The sequence below is a fragment of the Ambystoma mexicanum genome, chromosome 5q (assembly GCF_040938575.1).
Source record: "Ambystoma mexicanum isolate Mex_15411 chromosome 5q, UKY_AmexF1_1, whole genome shotgun sequence".
In the NCBI taxonomy this organism is placed as follows: domain Eukaryota; kingdom Metazoa; phylum Chordata; class Amphibia; order Caudata; family Ambystomatidae; genus Ambystoma; species Ambystoma mexicanum.
Window position 1 is genome coordinate 951,124,956 of NC_090933.1, and position 24,750 is coordinate 951,149,705.

The 24,750-nt window shown below is 45.5% G+C and overlaps 1 long non-coding RNA gene across 1 annotated transcript in view; it reads right to left on the bottom strand.

Moving 5' to 3' along the window:
- Nucleotides 1-5,492: 5,492 nt before the first annotated feature.
- The window catches only part of LOC138497810 (uncharacterized), a 202,533-nt gene continuing 183,275 nt past the window's right edge, over nt 5,493-24,750 (bottom strand). The window contains exon 4 of the long non-coding RNA XR_011278648.1: nt 5,493-9,675. This is a non-coding gene — a long non-coding RNA (uncharacterized lncRNA). The remainder of the gene's footprint in view (nt 9,676-24,750) is intronic.

Here is a 24,750-nt window from a genome sequence, read left to right on the forward strand (position 1 = left end):
TGAAATGATCCACCTCAAGTGCAAACCCAATCACACTGGTTGTATTAATATCCTCCTCGTTTATTCCCCTGCTGAAACCATGCCTAATTTTAACAAGGAATTTACCCAGCTATTACAACCATTAAACAACCCAGTTAGCACAACATTAGTCCTTGTAGAATTTAACCGCTGGTGTGGAGGTACATCAGACCATGAAGCAATCCACCTTGGATAAAGCTAAAATAGCACCAAGCTCAACAGTATTAAATCATGATGCCACGCTCGACAAGGGTAAAATACTAGATTGGGTGATCAGTCGGAACCTAGATGTCAGGCAGGATCTCTGAAACCAGGCTGTGCATTTGTTCCGATAATTTCTTTGTTGAATTCCAAGTCATCCCCCGGCCCGGCAACAGTTAGAAAAACAGACTAATGCACCTAAGAAGTAGGCATCTTAAAGAAAATTACAACCACCAACCTTGCCAAGTGGACCAACTTAGTCCACTTAGTGATATGACTAATGATGACTGCCCTGACTCGCTAGTAGCATTATACAAATTGCACATGACCCAAAGGGTCGACAGACTAGCACCTACAAAAGCTATTACTGTGAGAGAAGAGAGTTCTCGCAATAGTTGGTTCTCACCAACCCAGAAGAACTAAAAAAGAGGAAAAGGTGAGCCGAATCCATTGGACTAAAAACCAACTGCGATTTCCACAAATCTGCCTGGAAGGTTCACGAGAAATCTTATAAAATAGCCATTCACAAATGCCAAGAAGAACTTTTTAGATGAGCAAATAACTTAAGCCAAAAACAGCTCCAAACAACTTTTTAAAATCCTAAGAATGTTAGAGAAACCTAAAGTCCAACCGCAGACCTTTGTTCCAACAAAAGAGGGCTGATCCAGGGTGCAGCAAACCTTTGCTGACAAAATCGTTGCTGCACGAGATAAGATAAAAGCTAATTCTCCTGCCAATTCTAAAGTTTACCCAGCTCGCCCTACCCTCAACCCCTCTGGACCCGAGGGGCAGGAGCAGATGAAGGAATACCAAACTTTCTCTTTTAGGGCCATAACAATTTTTGAGTTGGTGGAAGCAACACAGTAAATGCATCCTACCTCCTGCGTAGGTGATATTCTACCCTCTAAACTTATTTTGGATAAAAAAGCACTCTTTGCGCCAGTGCTTACCTGCATTGAGAACGCCTCCTTTCAGCTTAATACTGTCTCTGACAGTATTAAAGAAGTCACTGTCACATCACCAATCAAGAAAGCTGGTTTTAGTCCAGAAGATACTGCTAACCTCATATCTATTACCAATTTGTTCTTCCTTTTGAGGATAGTGGATACATTTTCCACCAGACAGTTCCAAAACTTCCTCGACCAAACTCCATCTTGCACCCCAGGCAGTTAGGTTTCAGGGCGCAGCACTGAGAGAGCACTACTGAACCTTCAGACCGACATGCTTGAAATGGTCGATAAAAGTAGGTACGGGTTGCAGGTGTTCCTGGACTTATCAGCGGCGTTTGATCTGCTAGACCATAATATCCTCCTTCTTACACTGGATAGGATCGGTAGATGCTACCAAACAGCTATTGCATGGATTCACTTTTTTCTTTTTTGTAGGGTCTCGGCAGTGCACTGGGTGGCTCTTGTTCTGATCCTGGTCCTATTCTCTACGGAGTACCCCAGATGGCCTGTCTAACTCTGGCTCTCTTTAACCTGTACGTTAAGTCTCTTTTGATATGCTATCTGAAACTGGCGTCCAATTTTCAAATTATGCATATGGCAGACAACTGTTACTCATCCTGGAAGGTGATTATGATTCTTGACTCAACCAAACTCAGCATCATCTTTAAAAAGATAAAGCGGTGGATGACCATGCACCAGATGTGCCTCAACAACTCAAAAACCGAGCTCTTACTCTTTAGTCCACCCCATGCTAGATCTAAATTAGGCCCCCACTATGAGAATTTGTCATTGACAACTTCAAAATCTTGACACAAAGCAGGGTCAAAACATTAGGTACTTACCTGGACTCCTCCTTGAGCTCTGATACACAGGTCAATAATCTAGTAAACGCTGCACAATACCACCTCAAGCTACTCAGGCAAGTTCAACCATTTGTTTCCGAGAAGGGCTCCGAAACCTTGGCCAACGCAGCGATTCTATCCTGAATCGATTATTGCAATGTCTAGTAGGGGGCGCAAGCAGTGGAAACCTCAGTAAACTTCAAAAGGTCCAGAATGATGGCATCCTCATAATCAAAAATGTGTCCTGCTGTGAGCACTTCTCAGAATACAGAAAACATCGTCATTGGCTTCCAGTGAACTGCCGAGTAAAATTTGATATTCTTACTTTGGCACACAAGTGCATCCACGGCAAAGCTCCAATTTATCTGAAAGAAAACGAACCAATTACCAGCCACAAAGAGTACTGCGATCATGCAATAGTCAACTGTTTGCTTGCCCTAAGCCAAAATGAGTCGGGCGTAATGGAAGATCTTTTCCTTTCCTGGCAGCATCAGCTTGGAATTCACTCCATTTGGTGCTAGGACAGGAAAAGAATTTACAGCCCTTTCGTAAACAATTAAAAATGATACTGTTTGTATAAACCATCCTCTCACCTGCTTTTAGGCCGTCCTGTGCTTTATGTTACGTGTTGTGTGTCTCTGTCGTGCCCTGACGCCCGTCAGGTATTCGGCATGTAACAAATAAATAAATAAACAAAATCATGCTGTTCATGTGATTAGTACACAACTTATAGTAAGGACCTCCTGTTGGGGCTTGCTGCAGGGGGCCTCTTACTCCCACTGAATAACTTGAGTGCAACAAGGGGCCATACACCTCTGCCCCAGGCTATATTCCCAAAAAAGAGAAGGCAGGATTGGCTGGAGCAGGAGAAAATGTTTGTTCCACGCCGCTCCCCCTCTGAGCAGCAACCCCAGAATCAGCATGAGTGGAGAATTGTGAGGTTCCAGGTTGTTTTTTTATTTCCTTGGACAGTGCTGCTATCTCATACCCCGACAAAACAAAAGAAGTGATGACTGGAAGGTTTAGAATTAATCTTAACCTCTGGCATTGCTCTGGGCCACCCTCCAGACCATTGTTCTTCATCTGCCACGCCATTACAAAAGGGGAAAGAACATATGCACATCAGGCTTGGTCCCTCCCCAAAAGGGCGCAGGCCAGCCTAAACTGCTAGTTCACATCCTTTCTGCATGAGACCACAGGCATCCCCAAAAATGTTTCTGCCTTGTTGGGCTTCATCAGTGAGGAGTAGCTTGGGTCTCTAGGCCCAGCAGGCACGGGACCGACATCTGGGCATACCCGTCCCACTCGGGGTGACGACAGCAAAACAAAAGAGGTAATGACTGGAAGGTTCAGAATTAATCTTAACCTCTGGCATTGCTCTGGGCAACCCTCCAGACCAATCGTTCTTCGCCTGCCAAGCCATTACAAAAGGGGAAAGCACATTTGCAAATCAGACCTGGTTGTATCTCAGCCCCCAAACCCCCGTCACGTTCACCATGTGTGGTAAGGGCCAATGTTAGAGTGGGTTTAATCTGTTCATTTTTAAGCTGCAGACTTGTGCCCCCTGGACATGAAGCCAAGCATCAAACCTTGCTCCTCAAGGGGGAGAGGGCACACCCTAACATTTGATTTGATGCCATTGCTGAACAAGAGTACTCAGCCAATGATTAGTCACTGAGCAAATGTCATCTACGGACAGGAAGACTGAGCAAATGTATTTTAAGGCAAGAGAACAGTTCCTTCATAAACCAGTATTACTCATTTGTTAAGCATAGTTTGTAGAGATAATGTATTGTTCATAAATCCCTGTCACTTAGTGTGATGTGCGATGAATGGGTTCAACACACTCTCTGCGCCTCCTAAGCAATTATAAATAGAAGCGAATTTGTCAGACAATGAAGTGAGAATGGAAAACATAGAAATGGAAGCGTTCAGGCCATTAACTTGTCGAGCACACAGATCCACCATTCAAACCTCCATATTCAAGTCACCAGGCATGCGCAGCAGGAGCATTGTATCATTTCCTTGAGACTGCTCTCTGGCGGTCACAGTTAAACTCAAAGGGCCCTTCATCTGTAGCTGCACTGATTGCAATCAAGGTGTCCCAAGGTGACCAGGAATCCTCTTTCAGTTCCTCGGGAAACCAGCCACAGTGCTACCCTTACAAGCACCTTTCTGGGCCGCCACCAGATGAGGAGCAAGTGGGTGTTGGTGTGGAGGGTGTGCCATTGTGATCCCACAAACATTACATCTGGCCACATTATGAAGGAGGGGGCATGCCAAATGGACACTGCTTTGGGTGGCACACATTCCTCAACCTGCTCTGCATCCAGAGACAGAGGCGTTGCTAAGGGGGGAGGAGGCTAAGGGGGCTATAGTCCTGGGTCTTTTGGTTGTAGCCCTGGATAGAAGCTTGGGGGTTACAACCAAAAAGGCTAGATAGCCCCCAGTCCAGACAGTCCCAAAATGAGCGTAGCCCCAGATCTTTTACAGACCTAGCAAGACCCCCCTGTCCAGAGATAAAACAGCTGGCTTATGGAAGTCCATGATGAATGTTGGCTATTATACTTTACGTAAATTACATAAACTCCCTGTCAAACTCAATCAGACAGGAAACGGGTTTGGATTCTAAAACACCTCTCGCACGCTACACATGAAATAATGCAAAACCTCAGGTGCCAGATTACCAACAAGAGGCAGGAGCATTTTGCTGCAGCAAACCGTGGACCTCGCTCCTCTACCTCTAACTCACTCAGGGTCAGGTGTTTTTCAAAGAAACGAGCTGGGGGTAGATCTCTATCCTCGGCTGGGGCCTCCTTCTGGAACAGCCTCCCTGCCACTCTAAAACTTGAGGTTCCGGAAGCACCTCAAACCCTTCCTCTTTGCTTCTGCCTTCGCTCCCCTTCTCCCCTGCTGATCTGCTCTCTTGGCACTGTGCACCTGGCCACCCTCTGTCCCCGGGGCCCAGGTACCTGCTCACCCTGCCACCTTCCTGCACTGCCTCCAGGCCACCACTTGCACTGGGGACTGTATCTGTACCCATACAGCCCCCCTGGCCCATTTTTCTTCTTTTTCTGCACTTATTCAGACCTACCCAGTCTGCTGCCTTAAACACAGCACTTGCCACTTGCTGGCTGCACTACCACAGTTTGCCTCAATTTTCTATTTATTTTATTTATCTGCGCTCCTCGGCTTCTGCACTTTCCACTCTCCCCCTTCCATGCACTTTTTCCCTTTTCCCTTTCCCATGCACTTGCGCGTTCTCAATGTCACTGGGCCTAGTAAGATCGTTTTTATGTTGTGCTGTATATTTCCCCTGTTCCCCTCGCTTGCCTAGTCGCGCTCTGAAACACTTGTGTACGAGCGCAGTACAAATAAAATATCATATCATATCATATAATGTGCCCATCAGATAACTGTGCGCCCCAAAGAAACAGTAAGGATGCAAATGACACCACACCAGTTTAAGAATGATCGCAGATTCTTTATTGTGTCAGCTACTGGACAGTGTTCATGCATGGCATCCTTGCAATGTATGTTCCAGGCAATGTAGCATGTTTGTACATTTTGACAGGCTCCTTATAATTGCCGCCTCCCTTCATAAATGGTGCCATATTCTTATGAGGTGGCTGGAGAAACAAATACCGCATGGCTTTTGCGGAAAAGAAAAGTTTGTTAATGGTAAGGACACTGTTCCTTTCTGCGTATTGATTGCATTGGGTACATTTTCATTAGTCACTGCATTGTTTATCTTGCTTTAATATCAGAACCGGTTGGGCTGATGCGCTTTTAGTCAGATTGTGCGCCCGGACAATCTGCAGGTCCTTGCCTGGGTCTTGCCTGGTACTTATGACCACATCTTTATGATATGATAAGTCATGTATAACGCGCCTGTTCACGAGTCTTTCTCTCACACACCGAAGCTGCTGCTGCAGAGGAGCCGTTTCTTTCTCCGCAGCCGGAGCAAATAGTTCTGCAATGTGCATTGTCCCTTTGAGGGCAGGGTGAAGGGACTTTGGGTGGACCGATCCAGCCCGCTTGCCTTATGTTTGATACCCCTCTGTTAAACTGTCATGATGGCAGGTGTTTGGAAGCGAGCGCCTTTAACTACGCAACTATGGTGACTGGGGCCTATGTGAGAGACTGGGGCCTATGTGAGAGACAGGGCCCTCAGATTGTTGTATGAACCTGAAATAAAAAATCTGTTGAATATTGTACCAAGGTCCAATGGTCATTATGTGTTTGGTGTTGATAGAAGCCATCAGCATAATGACTTGGGGAGCAGTGGTAGGGTGCATGCCACCTAAATGACGACACCTGGAGAGACCCTAACAAATTAGTCAGGGCAATCGCCATAGTTCTTGTAAGTAGCATAAGTCCAACACCCAAGCTTCAGCTAGATATGTGCATCAGATTTTTGCAGCCAAAGTGGAGCCTCTGGACTGGATAATACTATAGTGTAGGCAGAACCCAAAACCTTAGTTTCTGCAAGCCTGAATAGCCGGGGCTACCCATTTAATTTCACCCGTGGGGAATCTATTGAATGCACCACTGTAACAGGCACTACAGAGAGCCTGCAAGTAGCCACAGATCCTTCAGACCCCATTCTGGCCTATATAAATATCAGGTATGCCATTCGGGCTATGTAATGCTATAACGGCCTTTCAGCATTTTCTGGGTGAGACACTACTGGGATTGTTGTACATCTTTTTTATTGTGCACATAACTGATATACGGATCTACTTCTCAAGTGAGGAAGAAGACCTATTTAGGTAGCTCTACAGAGGCTCTGTGACTGTAAGGTCTAAGCCAAGCTCGAAAAATGCATTCTTCACCTGGAATTCATTTCTGGCATCCCACCGCCTTAACATGTGCACATGGATCCAGAAAAGTAGCAGTTCCTACTTGACTTGTTCCCATGTTCATCAGGACAATGCAAGCCTTTCTAGCACTCAGAGTTTTCTACCACCTGCTGTACACAATTGTTCAGCAATGGTGGTTCCAATGACACTGCTCCTATGTAAAGGCATGCAATTTTACTGGGGTGGTCAACCCGAGAAAATATTTCAGTGACTAAAAACGGCATTCACCTAGGAACCAGTACTGAAACATTTTGATGTGTCATTGACATTGTTAGTGCTGAGACTGACTAATCGAGTTTGGCAATAGGGCCATGTTGTCTCAGAGAAACTTGGAAAGCAGCTGCCTACACCCAGTGGTCCATCTTTCCAACACAATTAATAAAGCTGAATGCAACTGTGGACAAATAACTTTACAATTATGACTGTATTTACAGAGTGGTGACATTATTGATTGGGGACACATTACACTGTTACTGTCTCGACCGATCACACAAATCATCAGTTCTTGGAATCGGCATGGGCCATCAACGTTAGTGAGCTTTCTTGGCCCCTGTACTTCAAAGTTTATATCCCTTTGTACAGTAGTGACCTTTATACTTTGGTCCTAGAATAAAAAGGCAGATATTTTATCCAGGTACCAAGAAACCCCAGAAAACACAAGTCATTAAGGCACTTTGGTGACATGCATAATTTCAGCACTTCATACTCTCTTTGAATTGGTGGGGTGGGAATTCATTCTCAAAACTTGGATCAATGACAAAAAAAGCTCTTCAAACAGAACCATCCAGCTTGGCTTGCCCTCTCAAAGAACAGCATTATTTTTACCTCCAATAGCAAGCTCTTAATTGGTCTCACAACTTGGTTTTGGCAGGACATCCTGGACCACAAACTTTGTTGCCAATACGACAACTACACTTCTGGTGACTGGCATGAGTGCTTCTGTGTGAACACACATTCAAACTGTGCAGTTTGTTCAAGGGCCAAATCTGAGAGGACAAACCACACTGGCTTATGTCCATTACCATCACCGACCAGCTGTGTGTTATACTCTGTCTTTAGATTTTGTAGTCTCGGGATGCATGACAACTGAGGCTACAATGTTTTACTGGTAATAGTGTATGTATTCACCAATATGGCCCACTTTGTTGCCTGTAATAGTATACGAATGTTAATCACCTTGCAGAGGTATTTCTAGAACTCTTGGTACAGCTGCCTGGAATTGTTCTATGTGCCAAATTGGACCGAGGATCCCAGTTTACAGCAATATTTGGAAACGTTCATGAATATTTGGACACATTTCTACAAGCTTCCATTCACAATCTGATGGGCAGACTGAAAGAGTAAACTAGGTTGTTGGCCAGTATCTTTATTATCACACACAGACCACTGACACTTAAGGGGCAGCTTTATCGTGAACTGCCAAATTGTCTTCACATCTCCACCAAGTGTTTCTCTTCCTTTTCTAACCATGGGTCCCACCTACAGATGCTGCCATCCAGTAGGGATGTCCCACCCATACCCCCAAGGATCCAACCATGAGGTCAACAAGGGCCCCTATAGCTTTTAGGAGAAGTCACAGACATCAAAAAGGAGCTTATCAGAAACGATATAGCCCATGATGCGAAGTGCCTAAAGCAGTGACCGTGGTGAGTGCCGCATAATGATCATGGCCATCAAATTTGATCTGCAACAAATCTGGAAAATCCAAACACTCATGCCAAAATTGCTGAAGTTTTATCAACCTCAGCTAAATGCGAGATATATGCTTTTAAAAGCCCACAATTTCTTTTAGATATTTCCATACATTAGTGGTTGTGAAAAAGGGCGAACCAAAATGAAGTATATACTGCTCAACACACACAAATATCTGCAACCAATACAGCCAACATTGAGCAAATCTGCAGTAGGGCTGATGCAACAAAGCAAGGGTCGTACTATGCAACATACACAATAAACTGCAGCATACTCACAGACACACAAACCACCCTTACCACCTCCTTTCCACAAACGCCACCCACCCCCAGTATTAAAAAGGACATAAGAAAACATTCTTTAACAAGATATATTAGTCCGAATGTTCTATGGCAGGAGAAACAAAGCAAGTGCCACTGGGATATCACAAGGGTGGCGGTAACGGTTACTCCCAATTTCCATGCAGTCTCATAGGACTTCATGGAAATGGGGACATGGAAGCACCGGTACAGCTGCTAGCGGTGCCGGTACTTCTGTGACAACCAAGCCGGTATGGGCCTGAAAATCCAGCAGGTGAGGCTTCCCGGGTGATCCGTGGCCCCTACTGGCATCCTTGAAGTATGACGGTCTGGAAAGGGTGCTGGGACGTTGCTGTTGCTACCATCACCCTTATTTCTGGACAGCCCTGCTCGGAATGAGGCAAAAAGCCACACAAGCATTTGCTGACATTCTGCCAAATTTAGTCAATCTGATGGCGTACTGCTGTGTCTCTCGCCCTTGAATTTTTGGCAGTAATCCATGAAAAAACAATGTGGCACGATGGAATCCGCAGAGACAGCCCGCATTTGACACAGGTGTTCGGGACCTTGTAGAACCAAAATCATTGCCACCGACTTGTAGGACGAGTTCATCAGACACACAATCATATTTTGCATTACAAGAGAATGTGTGGGCCACTGTATTAGGACATTTAACCCCAGGATGCCCATGCCAGGGGATTTTGCAGCTAAGATGTTTTGCCAGTCTGTCTCCCAGCCGCAGCACAAAGCAGTGGAGCCCGTGATTTCAGGAGGCCCCAACCACCAACAAGTTGCAGGACATATTGACAACCTGAAAAACAGAAACAAAGAAAAGACAATGCGCCAGTATAACCTACATGGATATAAATACTTAGGGGGATACAAAAGAAATAGCGGAACAAGCTATGAACAGTACAACGAAGCAAATACAGACACCCCCCCACCCCCCAGTGGGTCTGCACATGCAAAAACATCCTTTGCGGATAGTAAACAATTATGCAGACCACCTCCCTAGTGAGGCATAAAGCAACATGTCTCACACAGCGGCATCAGCAATGCAACCCTCAATCACACAGACACGCCCCTGCGCAACCACACAGACCTACTCATACTCGTTTGACAAGCCTGTGCATGTTCTAAGCCACCTTGGCACAGGGCGGAAGTTCACAATCTCTCAGCATAACTTCCGGTGACATGCCTTCACTGCCCGTGCAGTGACTACCGAACTTGATTGTTTCGTTCATATCAATGAAACACTTACACAAACACGCTCCCAGTGAAGTAACTTAGCTGAAAAAGTTGGGTGGCAAGGGGGACACATGACATCTGAAAAAAAGGTGGCCCACCAAATGAATGTGGATAAACTGGTGTGCCATGAAAGTTGGGGGGACAAACACCACCCCCCCCCCTAAAATTACGCCCATGCACGCTCCCACTCTTACACTCAACACAAAAACATTATTTGTTTCGCAGGATGTCTGTCACATCAAGCCTGCTCCCATATTACCACAGTCCGGCAGGTAAGTCAAGTGCATGCGTAGAACAGCATGCAGAAACACATGCATGCACACCATAACACATAAACAGGTCTCTGACTCAATTGCAAAAACATTATGCATGCGCCACATCCCAAATACATTTCACATCAAAAAAGGATTTGCCCACATTTAGCACCCACCGACCTCGAGCATCCACAATGTCACAAATGTACAGGGCTTCAGCATTATGCATTAAACCCATCACAAACAAACTGCGTGGAAAACGACTTGCACAATACCATCCCAGGCTAATGACGGCAAGCAATCTGCCTGATTGTGAAATAGATCACAACAAGGCATGAGGCCCATTAAAGCAGTGGTATTGTGCACAATGTTTCTTTTAAAACACTGAAGCAGTTATCAGCGGAACCTTGGTGAATGCCAACAACCTATATGCGAATGTGTAAATTAGCTCCTGAAAGACTCCTGGATGGCCATTTTGGAGTACATGCGTGCCACTCTACAGCAACCATTACAAAGTAACACAAATAGACTGATTACTGAAAGACCGACCCTGAAAATGAGGCTACATCCTGTCTGAAAGTTAACATAGGAACACATTGTATCACTGCACCATATAGTAGACAATATAAATTAAAATGAAATGTCTATCTGAGTGTGTCTCACTTTAAAGTTGTGTGCGCGCTTAGGGGTGTGAGCAAGCAGAGGTGTGTGAGTGCACAGGAGTGTGTGCAAATTCACACAGATTGGAGCAGGTGTGTGGGGGGAATGTGTGCACAGATGCATTCACGCAGAGATGCATGTGTATTTGCACATAGTGGTGAGTGTACATTTCTTATGGCATGCTTCTGAGCAGACGGGTGTGCATGGTTTGATTGTGTGTGTGCCCTTAGGTGCGTGCACATTCACAGGTGTGTGTGTTTGCATCTAGGCGTGTATGTGTATGCTGAGGTGTGGATGCTGAGCTGTGGGCAAACAGAGCTGTATGCATACAATTGTGGGAGTGCATCCACAGGTGGGTATGTGCACGTGGAGGTGTGTGTTCTGTTATTTTATTGGGAGTTATATATGTGCACACTGCTGCCCTTTGTATGGTCTCTTGGAGCCCTGGGATTTGCTAGAAAAGAGGGTTGGGTTTGGTTAGTAGGGACAGAGAGACCAGTCAGTGCAAGATTGATTTGCTTTTGTGTTGATGCATGCAGAATGGAAGGAAAGGGGCAATGTGAATTGGAGTATGTCTAGACGTTCTGTCAAAAGGGTGCTTGAGGTGTGTATATCCAGAAGGTGTTGTCATGTGTGTCATGTGCCAAGCGAGGATGGATGGACTTCGGCTGTGCTATACAAGCTGATTTCCGATGATGGCATTATTACAGGGGTGGAGGTACTAGCTGATGTTTACTTTGTGTGTGAGCAGCTTGATCAGTCAAAGTGTGTGGTATACACTGGAACGTAGGATGTTGAGTAGGTTAGAGAGTGTTACAGCCAGTCGAGATGGCAAGAGGCATAACAGAACATATCTCAGTGCAACCATCACCACTGACCTCTCTCAAGGAACAGAGATTACCTTGGAGATATCACAATGGACGCTTCACTCCTTGATTTCTGGAGCAGACATCCTAGATGACCCTCCCCAGGAGCATAAACCACAGTGCAAACATTACAAATAACCCTATCTCTACCTACCTCAGGGTCAGTCGTTTTTTCAAAGAAACAAACTGGGGGTAGATCTCTGTCTTCGGCTGGGGCCTCCCTTTGGAACAGCCTTGCTGCCACCTTGAAACTTGAGGAGAACCATCTATGGTGCCGGAAGCAGTTCAAGACCTTCCTCTTCGTTTTGTCTTTGCCCCTCTTCTCCACTGCTGATCTGCTCTCTCTCTCTCTCAGCACTGTGCACCTGGCCACCCTCTGTCCATCAGGCCCAGGTACCTGCTCACCCTGCCACCCTCCTGCACTGCCTCCGGGCCACACCTTGAACTCCTGGCAACCCCTTGAACTGGTGGCTGTGTCTGTACCCACACAGTCCCCCACCCTCTTTTCTTCTGCACTTATCAGATACCCCCTATCTGACTAACCTAGCACTTTGCCACTTGCTGGCTGCACTACCACTGTTTATTGCCTTTATTTACTTATTTATTGTACTTACTATTATTTATTCTGTTCCCTCCTCTGTTCAGCACTTTTCACTTCTCCCCCATTCCATGCACTTTCCCCCTTTTCCCTTTCCCATGCACTTGCGCTCTCTCAATGTCACTGGGTCTAATAAGATCTTTTTTTTTGTTCTCCGCTGTTCACTTCCCTTTGCCTGGTTGCACTCTGAAACACTTGTGTACGAGCGCGATATAAATAAAATATCATATCATATAGGAGCACTGCACATTTCACAGATGAGCAGATGCAACAGATGATGCCACCTAGGAGCAATTACTACTATGCAAACGTTACAATGTTCCCTTTGACTCAAGGACTGATTTAGTACTGTTTTTATCTTTTTGGGTGATGTGATATTGGATGCAGCAGATCACGGCTTGAGCGAGACAGCAAACAAATAGGTGGCACTCTTTGCCCTTCGTAGCTGCACAGGTAAGTTTGCCTTGTGAATTTAAGGTACATGGAAAGGACTAGGACCCATGATCTAGCATGGGCCAATGGTGGTAGAGTGTGCGCAAGTGATGCTGGTGTTGTAAAGGTCCAGATTCAACGCTGCCAAGGACAAGCACACGTACCAGTGTGTTCAAGTAACGTGGTAATGTCAAGAGCGACGTGGGTGGTGACATCAGGGGTAGGGATGTCATTGAACGCAGCGCCCCTTGAATAAGGTAACACAGAAGCAGGCACAGGGTGAGAAGTCCCATGCTGGAACACAATGAGGGGAAATGAGGGGTGAGTGCTTTGGCACAGTATCGGGTAGTTCTATAAAGCGGGCACTGGGTTGTGGTGTAAAATGTAAAATGTTGTAGGGAGGCTTTTCTGAGCAATATGTGAACAGTCGAGAAGCCATTTTGTTTGTGGGCCAACGTTAAGAAAACAGTTCTCGCAGACAGCTCATACAAAAAGAGCTGAAGACCCTGTGTGACAAGCAGTATGTATATTTTGAGCATTCAGCAGAAACAGTGTGCTGAAATGTTTCACAGCTGAAGTTTGACAGGAGAAGGAAGTCCCAGCGAAGTCACTCTAAAAGATACTTTTGAGGCCAATGAGCTAGTCACATGGGTGCATGCGGAGAATTGGCAGAGAAATAGAAATTAAATGTAGTTAATTAAAATCCAGCCACTGTGTGGTTTAGCTTTTTCAGACGGCACTTGGCAGTAAGGTGTGAGAAGGGAGCCGGGGGGCCAGACCATTGGGGTTAGGGTGGGGTGCAGCACAGGGAGCCAATCAACAGAGAGAGGTTTCGGTGTCCATAGGGTGAAACATTGTACAGTGTACTTGCTGATGTCTGTGGGGCAAATCATTGGTCAGCCTCAGTATGAATGTCTCACCCCTTGCCATCTCTAATTATCTTGTATATTGGCTGTTGCCACCCAATGGCAAACAATAATTTTTGACTGATCAGCACAATCACGTAATTAAGTTGTGGTGTGGGAAGGTTTGCGACGTAACAAGGTGTGTTATTGTGATTTTTTGCCAAAGAAACATTGTACCCAATCAGGGTCATTAAACATATTTTTGGATATAGGGGACTGACGTGGTCCCACCAATCAGCTCCGGTGACTTGGCTTAAAGATCTAACTAAAATGTTGTATGGTAATTTGACAAATTATGTGTAAAATATCCAGCTGCAGTGAGTGGCATTTAATGGGAAGGGCTTGTGGTGGATCCAGTGCATGGGCTGGTGAATGGCTGGGCGGCAACAGGGACACAAAATACAGACAACACTTCTGTTTCACACCCATTCTCTTCACTTCTGCTGCATAGGTGCTGATTGGCTGGCTGAGGGGCCTTTCAGTGCTGATCTCTCAGACAATATATTCTCAGAATATATTTTATTTAATGTGTTTATCATATTATTCTCAGAATATCAAATGATCTGATCTCCTGTCCCTCTTTCTGAATGCCATACTTGAAACGCATCCAACGCTGGTGTTGTCCAACTACAGTCATTATTCACTAAGCCTATACTAGACTCTACCACATCTGATGCCCTGACCTGACACACCCAATTACTATTGAGGAGTTTCCCCCGTGGAATAATGTAAAAAAAGAATCTCTTAAAAAACCACCACAATTTAACTGGGCGGCTGCAACTCATCTCGAGCCCATTAACTACCTCTTACTCTTCTGAACTGCTTTCCAGGGAAAATCAGCTCATTGTGGGGATCATCTCTCCAGGAGATTGACATATCTCCGAGGATAGGGTCTGCATTCACACTCCCTAATCTAGACTTCAATTCAGTGTGCGCACTATGATGGCATCTGATGCTTACATCTACCAACATCACAGCTAGCCAATCAGGATGGGATGGTGGGGCATTGTCAGGTCATTTTGTGAACTTAGACCAAGGAACTGCATTGTTCTGGACACTGGTAAAAATAACGTTGTCTTTGCCACCTAGCTCTGGAAGAGTTCCCTTTGCCTCTAGGTAGTAAAGAAGTCAGATAATAATGTAAATACGGGACAGGGTTATCATTAGATGCCAGAGGTGGATCCCTTAAGTTTCACTATTAGATTTCCTAATCATTGCATCATTAGCAGGATGCAAGCCAGAGCATGCATATCCTTTCCCAAAACCCAGCATTTTGCCTTTTGGATTAAGGGCATTATATCATAATTCAACTGAAAGGAACAAGGAACACACACACACCTTTTACATTTATCCCCAGGGGCGGGGTAGGGGGGAGAGATAATCATATTTGAATTGGTAAATTCTGCCTATCTCACTCTGCTGCCTTCTGTTGCCAGCAATATTCTCTTTATCACACATCCTATTCTTGGACTAGGCCACCTTCTGAAGTTGGCATGGCAGTCCCAGAATTACTATTCATAGACCTGCCCGTGGTACATTCATTTAACACTGCAGGTATTGTAATCCCACATATATGCCATTATTGCCAGAACATGCTTTGGAGCCTCTCAGTCATCCAGCGCTATTCAACCTCTAACCTATAATTCTTCCAAAACTGCCTTGGAATCCCAATGTGCACATTAACCCAACACATACCTTTCTGTGTCTTATCTGTTATGATGTGCTTGTCTGAGTCTGCTGAAGCTGGTCATGTGCTTAGTGATGTCATGCCGTGTCAAGTGGAATGTTGATGTATTAGTGTGAGAATGCTGTGTGGAGTGTTCTGTAACAGTATCAGTTGGTCCCTCCCTCCCTGGGTGATGGGTGCCGGTGTCTTTATTGCTTATGTCTTATACATGATGTCTCAGTGTCATTGTAACTGTAACTAAAGAACATGAAGTAAACTTAAGAAGAAGTAATCCAAAGCGGTGTGGACATTGCATCTTAACATTATCTCTCTAGAAGATGGTCCATATACAGTGCATTAACATCCATCCCCATAATAGAAATCATTCCCCACCTGCCTGACTCCCTCCCTCCTTCTGCCTGCAACCTTCATCCTAACTGTCCCTCACTCTTCCATCTTGCTCTGCTTCGCAGCAGACTATAGTCTGGCCTGCCCAGATGGGGGCAATGTATACCATGGACAAGACACGGTTCCTTGAAACTACTATGGTGGTGCATCTGTGCAGTAAAAAAAACAAAGTGGCATGCGAATATCAGCGAATCCTCCACTTGACACGTAGTTCACTGCTGGCCGAGTGGGGGAGTTTGGAAACTCATGCTGTGTACCGGGTAACATAACCCTAGTGTGGACTGGTGGTGGCAAGGAGGGAACAAGGCTTGCTGGGAGGGGAATCTGATGTGTAGCCGGGAAGGCGGCTGACTAGCTAAGGAAAGTACAACACAAACAGCATGCTGCTACCAGGTCTCAGGAGAGGGTCAGTGTACCATCCACTGTGGTGGCTTGCAGCTAGTCAAAAGGGGATTTGGGATTTATGACGGTAGCATGGACTACTGGTGGCGGAAAAGGCACAAGAGCTGCTCGGTGCAATCAAGGGGGAATCCAGTGGGCTGGCTGGCGGGCAAGGAGCATACGTGGAGGTGGTTGTGCATGTATAGAGACATGTGTGCATGTGTTGGAGATGTTAGTTGGGAAGTATTTGCATTTATTTATTTTTACAAAGCACTTTCGCCAAATTGCTGTTCATTGAAATAACAAAAAATGCACATGATCAAGGAATAATGACAAAGAAAAATAGGAAGATAGAAGAGGCGAGACATCAATTGGTGGAAATGATATAAGGTGTGTTTTTAGTCAAGAACGAAATACATGGAGTGAAGGCGAACGGATATGTAAGGGAAGAGAATTCCAGTACTTAGGGCTCAAATGAGAGAGAACGGAAATGAGATGCGGTACAGAGGGGTTTGGGAATAGTAAGGAGAAGTTATGATTGCGATCAAAGAGGTCTTGAGGGGGAATAAAAGAAGATGAGAGATGAAGTGTGGCAAGGCCATGGATGCACCTGAAAACAATAGAGAGGAAGGTAAAAACAAGGCTAGACAAGAAATAGACAGCAGAGAAGAGGAAATAGAAGAATGGGAGGGAAGTGAGAAGTGAAGGAGGATAGCAGAGTCATAGAGCAGAGGAGGGGGGAGATGAGAAGTGGGAAGGCTGATGTATCCTGCCCCCTGCAGGATCTACGCTGACCCAGTATTAACAAGGAGCAGGAACCAGGCTGACTCAGGTATGTAGAAAAAGGAAACACGCTTTATTCTCTTAGTTACAGGTTCAGTATTGAATATAGGAGAGAGAGATCATAAGTAGCTTCTTCCCTGCCCAGCTCCAAGTCCCTAACCGTCTCTCCTGGAATCCCCAGGTGCCCCAACACTCCAAGCTCCCGTAGCATTCCAACATAGCTCTTACACTGACTCAGTCCTCATTCATACATATGCAGGATACAACAAAGGCCTATAAAGAGCACAGGGAATGGAAAAATAAGGGATATCATGAGAAGTTTTGTTGTGAGCTAACACACGAAAGAAGGGGGTGAGAGTGTGCACCTGTGTGCATGGTCGTGTTTATATGTGTGTGTTCTCATAGGGCTTTGTGCATATTAGGGTGTTTGCGCATGCAGAGGTGTAAGTGTTCTCATAAAGACATGGGAAACTGTACCCGACAAGTTAATATATTTTAAGAGATAGCGTCTTCATTAAGAATTTAGGGTACTAAGGGCTGGGAATAAAATGGAAAGGAACTTCTCGATGCAATCAGTGTGATAAGCTAAAACACTCCAAGGGATGTTTCTCCCTGTCAATTCTTCACTTCCAAAATCTTTTTTGCTGACGGGCATATCTCCTTTAACAAGCAACGGAGGTGGCTTAAAAATGTGTACCTCAGTCGATAAGTTCTCGTGAGGCTCACTGGGACCCTCCGTAAACCTTCCCCCTGGCAATAGGGTTCTTTGTGTGGCCTCTTGGGTCCGCTCAACTCACCAGTTCTTTTATGGAAAGTGGCTCCAAATGGGGACAAGTTCACAAATCGTTTTTTCCCCCTTTCCACAAAGTAATGCCTCTAATACAAACAGTCTCTGCCTGGGGCTCTTCCTGGCATCACTCAGTCTTGTGAACAGAGCTTCTCTGATGAATGAAATCCAGGTGGGCGAGTGGCCTGTCCTGGTAGGCACTGGTTGGGTATCTAGTTGAGTTCTTAGGCACTCTTGCCAGAGCTTGAGGCCTTTAGTAAGTACGTTTTACAGAGCGTCAATGAGGTGAGGTAAGTCAGAGAGTCTTCTAGGTTTTGGGTGTGGTTCCGTCTCACCACCCTGTATTGGGTTATGAATGTACTAGCCAAGCCAGTCTTACTTCCCTCCTCACAGAGGTGACCCTCACTCAGGCCCGTGGACCTTCAACTCCTTCTGGACCCCACCTCCTCCTGCACCTTCAACTCCTTCTGGACCCCACCTCCTCCTGCACCTTCAACTTCGCTGAATCTGCACCTCCCCCTGCACCTTCAACTCCTTCTGGACCCCACCTCCTCCTGCACCTTCAACTCCTTCTGGACCCCACCTCCTCCTGCACCTTCAACTCCTTCTGGACCCCACCTCCTCCTGCACTTTCAACTTCGCTGAATCTGCACCTCCCCCTGCACCTTAATTTCATTCTGCTTCTTTACCTACTTTTATATCTTAAACTACAACTATACACCTGCCTCTTCACTGCTCACTGTTTCGCTACTCCATCTTTTCTCTCCCCAAAGTTTCTATACATGCCTGTGCCCTTCCCTGGAATACTGTTCTAACCTAACGTGTGGCACCTGGGAAGCATTAACTGTTATTTCTGGCGATTGGAGGGTGGGTGAGCAGCAGAGGCGTCGCTGGGGGCATGGGGGCTATAGCCCCCGGTCTTTTGTTTGTAGCCACGGATACAATCTCAGGGGCTACAGCCAAAAGGCTAGCTAGCCCGGAGTCTCGACAGTCCCGACATTAGCCTAGCCCTGGATCTTTCCCAGACCTAGCAACACCCCTGGTGAGCAGGTAACTGGTTGGCCAACTTGGTTTCTGGATTCCCGCACAAGCGCATACCCGCATGATATGATATGATATGATATGGCATTTGTAACGCGCCTATACACAAGTGTGCACCCATGCGCACATCAGGAACATGGACCAGAGACATCTGAGCTTCGCTCTGTTCCGCGTTCCTTTGACTGCCTCGTATGTACACAGTGAGTATCTTTGGAGCCATTATTTCTAAGTTAGGATTTCCAAAGGGACAATAACATTGCCAATACGTATGGAAAGATACAGGGGGATTGACAAGCACCTTAATTGGGGTCCCTTTTAATGGAGCCGCAGGACTAATGTAATGATTCCTTGCTGGGGCATTCCCATTGAATGGATGAGAATGGGAGCTTGGAGTTCAGAGACTTGGTCTTGCCTCACTCACGGGTTAACCTGCCGCAATTGCTGGTCACTTTGAAGGGGGGGGGCATAATACATTTCTGCAACTGAATGAAGTCGCTTCTGGTAATGCCACTTCAATGATGCTATTGGGAATGCCACAATGAATGCCAACTAGGCGGCCCTGCTTTTTCTTTTCTGACCCTCTGCTCAGAAATCGTGGGATCAGCCCTGGTTTTCTCAGTCCAATAACCAATTTCTTCTGCTTTCAAAACCGCCCCCATGATGGTCTCCTTTTCTGGCAGCGGGGGTAGGGGAACTACTGCTCCCATTGATCCTCCAGAGCAGGACAGAAGCCCAGTGACTTGGGTAGTGAATTAAAGAGCCATAGTGCTGCACTTGACTAAAACAACAGACTGTTGTTGAAAGTACTTTAGTGCATTTCTCACGCTTCTCTTGCCTGCTGTGCTCAGGCCTGGGTGAGTGTTTCCCGCCATCCTTATCGTGCTCGACGTTTTTACAATTCTTCTGATTTCCGTCCGTGTAGTTTTCCCTGCATTCTTTTCACTTTCCAGCCCAGCCCCTTGCTGTTCCCGCCTTCCCCCCTTTTCCTCATTGCCCACCTTCCTGTCCCTCGTGACTGGAATCAAACATCATCACCAGCGCTGGCAGGGCAGCCAGCAAAGGGCGACAGCTAAGGGCAGCTCCTTGTTTGGGCACATCCTGGACACTGTTTCCCCCTGTTCACCCTAGGACACCAGAAGGACCACCCTACAGCGACAGACAAGGTAAGTGTGGTGTGGGCAGGGGGTACAGCCATTACTGTACTTCAGTTAAACCCCACCTCGCTAATTACTGGATATCAGCTATCTACCACATTGTTGCCCAATATTGCATTTCGACCTGATTAAGTAATTTAGCCTAGTAATGAATTTTGCCTGATTGTACTAGTTAGCCTAATATTGCATTCAACCTGATTGTGCTAGTTATAAGTCACCCATATTTTGCATCTGGCCTAATTATATAGATCTGCCATATTCTGCATTAGGCTAATTGTGTACATTAGCATCCCCTGTACTTCGCCTAATTGTGCAAGCTGCCCTTTTTGCCAACTGCCCCAATGTGTATAGGTTAGCCATGTATCCTTGCATTTTAGGCCCTGTTCACTTTTAGGAATCCAGGTGTTTTACAGGATTCCAAACATCGTGATTGGATTGTGCCTGCATTGTAGGCCCTGTTCATATTTTAAATCTAGGGGTTTTTCACCGAGCATTGATCATATTGTGATTGCCCTGTGCATATGTGATCCTAAATTCCATTCCCTGTTTCTGCCCCTCTTGTGCTCCGAACCTACTCCCCCACCATGCCAAACAACTCCAAGGCCAGAGGGGCCTCTTCAGTATCAGAAACCAGAAGACCTCCTGTCCACTCTGCCTTCCTCCTCTCCTCCAACTTTAGCGCACAACAGTTGGCTCCACCGCACTCCATCTCCACCCACATCGCCTCACCGCCACCTCTATCTCCCTGCCTGTACCCCACCTGCACGATAACCAACTTTCAGTTCTCTAAACGCAGCTGGCGCTGCATTGGCCAAAACCGCCCAATCAGCAGGCCCTCCCACCCTCACCCACACACCACTGGCACCACCCCATTGATCCAGGCACAGAAGACCCTCCGTTCACAGCCCCCTCCTGCTGCACTCCTCCCCCTCCCTCTACAGGCTAACCCATATTTTGCCACTCTCCTACAGACCTCCCTACTCCTCCCCCACCCAACCCTTTCTGTCCTCTATTTCCCTCCGCGGGTAACTCCACAGGCCCTGCTCCAGGAATTTTCCTCTGGGTGGGCCAGGGATGTGACCAGGGGGGCCCACATTCCATTGGGTGTGGGTCTAGGAGAACCCTATTCAAATTGCTGGCGTTGATCCAGATTTTGCAGATCTCCAAAAATAAATTTGCACACCTCTATAAAAAAAGTACATAGCAAAAGAGAAGCAAGGAAAATCGTGTTGCAACATCAATCTACCTGTTTTCCCTTCCCATCTGCTCTCTCCTTTCTGTTATATCTGATCCTCCTTCACCTTTCACCATCCCGACGCGTTCCTTCAGCTGCCCTAATCACTGTTCCCATTTACCTACCCTTTCACCTGTTCACACCAGCACCCAGCATGCATTTCCTGGCCTGGCTTAAGAGAATTCAGGGCGATGCCTCCTCCTCTTCCTCTGAGAGGGCTGAGCATATGGATGGTATCTGCCCAACAAATACCTTCCTGAGCGCTGTGGATACTCCCAGCGGGCCCCAAAGGGGATGCTTGTGCTCCCTCCATCCTGTTGTGAAAGATAGACCCCCCCCCCACAATACTGAAGCAAGGAATAGGAGATTTTGTTTCCTACAAAATTACATTTTTTTCTAACTTTTTTTTATTTCATGAACAGAACATACCATGCCCAATCAATACAGGTAGTCTTGTTGATCTTAACAATATTTAGAGCACAACAACATATCTTCCAATAACATACACATGTATACAATTCTCCCTTCACCCACCCATACCACAAATGCCCCCTCCTTTCCAACTGAACCCCTACATTAGTCCCATTCTGAATGTCTCCCATCAATGGTTAATGTCCAATATTAAATTTGAAACACAAAATGTTATTTTTGTTGCATTTTCGCAGCACATTTCAATTGATTTGAGAGTGCAAGGCTGTGCTAGGGTTGTAAGGGCTGCATCAGGAGGCAGACGGTGCTGGTTGAGGGTGTTCCAGCCTCCTGGTATCGCTCCTGGTGGAGTATGGCATGAAGGAGCGGGTCTTGCTCCTCTGTCATGCCCCTATACATCATTGTCTGGTACATACTGTTTACATACTGGTTGTAAAATGCAATTGTCCGAGATGACTCTTTGTTTGATGTGTTCACTGGTAATGAATGACACAATTTTGTTCAATAAATGTGGCTGGATATTTTCAAAGTTAGATGTGTGTGTGTATCCTAATGCCTGTGCTGGCCATCTATTAAATCATGAGTGAGGTTTTTTGGAATAGCTTGTAATGCAAACTGAATCCCTTCTAGGGGCACCTACTTTTAACAGGCAAGGCATAGTGAAATTAAAAAAATATGCTGAGGATCACACACTTTGGTTGAGTGGTAAAGCCATAATTTCAGCATAGCCTGAAATATAGATATTTGACCAAACATCTACAGAGCTCAAGTTGGTACAAATATGTGTTGAAGTTTGGCTTTCAATAACTAAAATAATACTAAATTGTATACAGTTTACTAATAAAATGCATCAGTCACATGATAAACCAACTTGACAATGTATTCATCATTGTAGAAACATGTTGATGAAAAGATTAAGGTGGGGCATTTTGTTTTGAATCCTGAACTGCATAGAGCAGAATTCTCCTGTTTACGCTTTTTTGCAAAAGGGGCCATTCATTAATTTTAATTGTTTCCACCAAGTACTGGAAAAGTAAAGATTAAAACAGGTGAAAATCGCTTTTGATCTTTATGTTACCACTACGTGTCTGGAAAAGTTTAAATCACCTTCACAATTAATGATTGTGGGAGTCATCCGCAATGGATTCCTTTTGACTCTGTCCGCTTTTACCACGTGTAAAAGTTGGCAGATCTCATAGGAATCCATTGAATTTCAGCCAACTTAAAAATACATGCTGCTGGAATGCCAATAGGATTTGGCAGGAGGGCCTTGTTAAGTCTGATCTGCTCTCCAACTTCGCTTGGCAAATCATACAAAATCCTGTAGCTCATACAAAGTGGAGCTAAATGCATTTAGCGCCACTTCTTCCACTCTGCTTGACCTGGAAAAGAATCCCTTATGACTGTAGCTTTATTTTCCCCATCCTGAATGGAAGCCTACAAGCTCCAGCATAGCAATGAATGAGAATTTACAAAAAATCTCTTACAGACACAAAGTGAAATGAAATGCATGTCAAGGTTATTGTTTCACACAGCTTGTTCTGTATCCCCTTAATCACTAATCACCTAACAATCACACTTAAACAGCTTCTTAAAACCCTATATATTTTTTTAAGTGCCACAGCAATGATCACTGACTTTTTACCTTTTCTCATTTCTAATTTATTTATTTATTGAATTTATTTCTAAAGCACAATGGCAGTGGCCAGGCATAAGAGCGCTGGCATGACATGCAATAAAAAACATAAAGCTCAGCGAAGCCTAAGGAGAAACCTGAGAGAAGCTAGTGGAGGTCAAGGATCCATTTACTCAAAAGGCAAGGTTTTCAGGACACGTTTGAACCTGGGAAGACTGGCACACAGCCTCAAATCAGGCAGGAGAGTATTCCACAAGTGAGGAATTGTGGCTGGGAAGCATCCATTTTGCACCTGTACCAGTTTGGCCTTTGGGGTGAAAAGCAACCCTGTGTTATTGGATCTTAGATTACGGCTGTTAGATAGCCACTTCAACTGTGCGGCCATATAAAAAGGGCTTATTCCATACATGCAAGCCCCTGAAATGCAAAGGGTACGAAACATGATTCTCTTTGTAATAGGGAGTCAATGTAATTCTCGGTTTGCTGTTGAGACATTATCTGTTTTGCGCATCCCCGTAACGACCCTAACTGCATTGTTCTGGACAGCTTGCAGACGATTGAGCTCTCCTTTGCCTATCCCAAGGAGACTGCTGCCACAGAAGTCCGGGCGGCTCCCTATGATCGCCCTGGCTAGGGTGGCACAACTGCAGGCCTCAAGGAATTGTCTGAGTTGTGCCAAAAGTATAATGTAATATAATGTAGAGTTTGACACTAGGCTGCTGATATGGGACCTCAATCGTGACTCCCAAGGTTTTTATTGTTTTTTCAAAGTGGGGAGCAGACAGTCTGCGATTTGAAAGAATGAATAGGACTGATCAAGCTGGCGCCACTTGGGGTTGGTGCCCAGGATAGTAATCTCAGTTTTTAAGTTATTCAGGGCTAGTCCATTATACAGCATCCAGAGCTCGATTTGGTTGTATGTGGCATTAATGACCTCAGTGTCTTTGGAGTGGTCACCTGATAAAGTGAAAAGACACTGAGTATCAACTCAGCATATTTAGCATAGCACATCCTATTGTAAATAATCTGCCTCTGAGACTTGTTAAAAGATACAACCTCAATGGTAGGGCCTGTTCAGCTCTGATGTTTGCATGTGAGGGGTGATGGTAGAGCAGGGGAGGGGCATTGGCATGTGTCCCTTGTCTAAATGTTAAATCCACCTCTGTACTCTTTAGTAAATATTGAAATACTGATTTTTATTTATAAAAGATGTACACCTTATATACTTTGCCCTGGAACATTATAGAAAACGCTCCTCTTTTTTGTTTATTTTGTGGGTGTTCATGTTTAATTTCTGGCACTGCCTAAACGCCCAGCACCCAGGATTGACATCATACTTTGCAAACTCTGTAAAGTTACTCAACAGATTAAGGTTATGAAGTCAGTACTTATCAGTTTGAATCA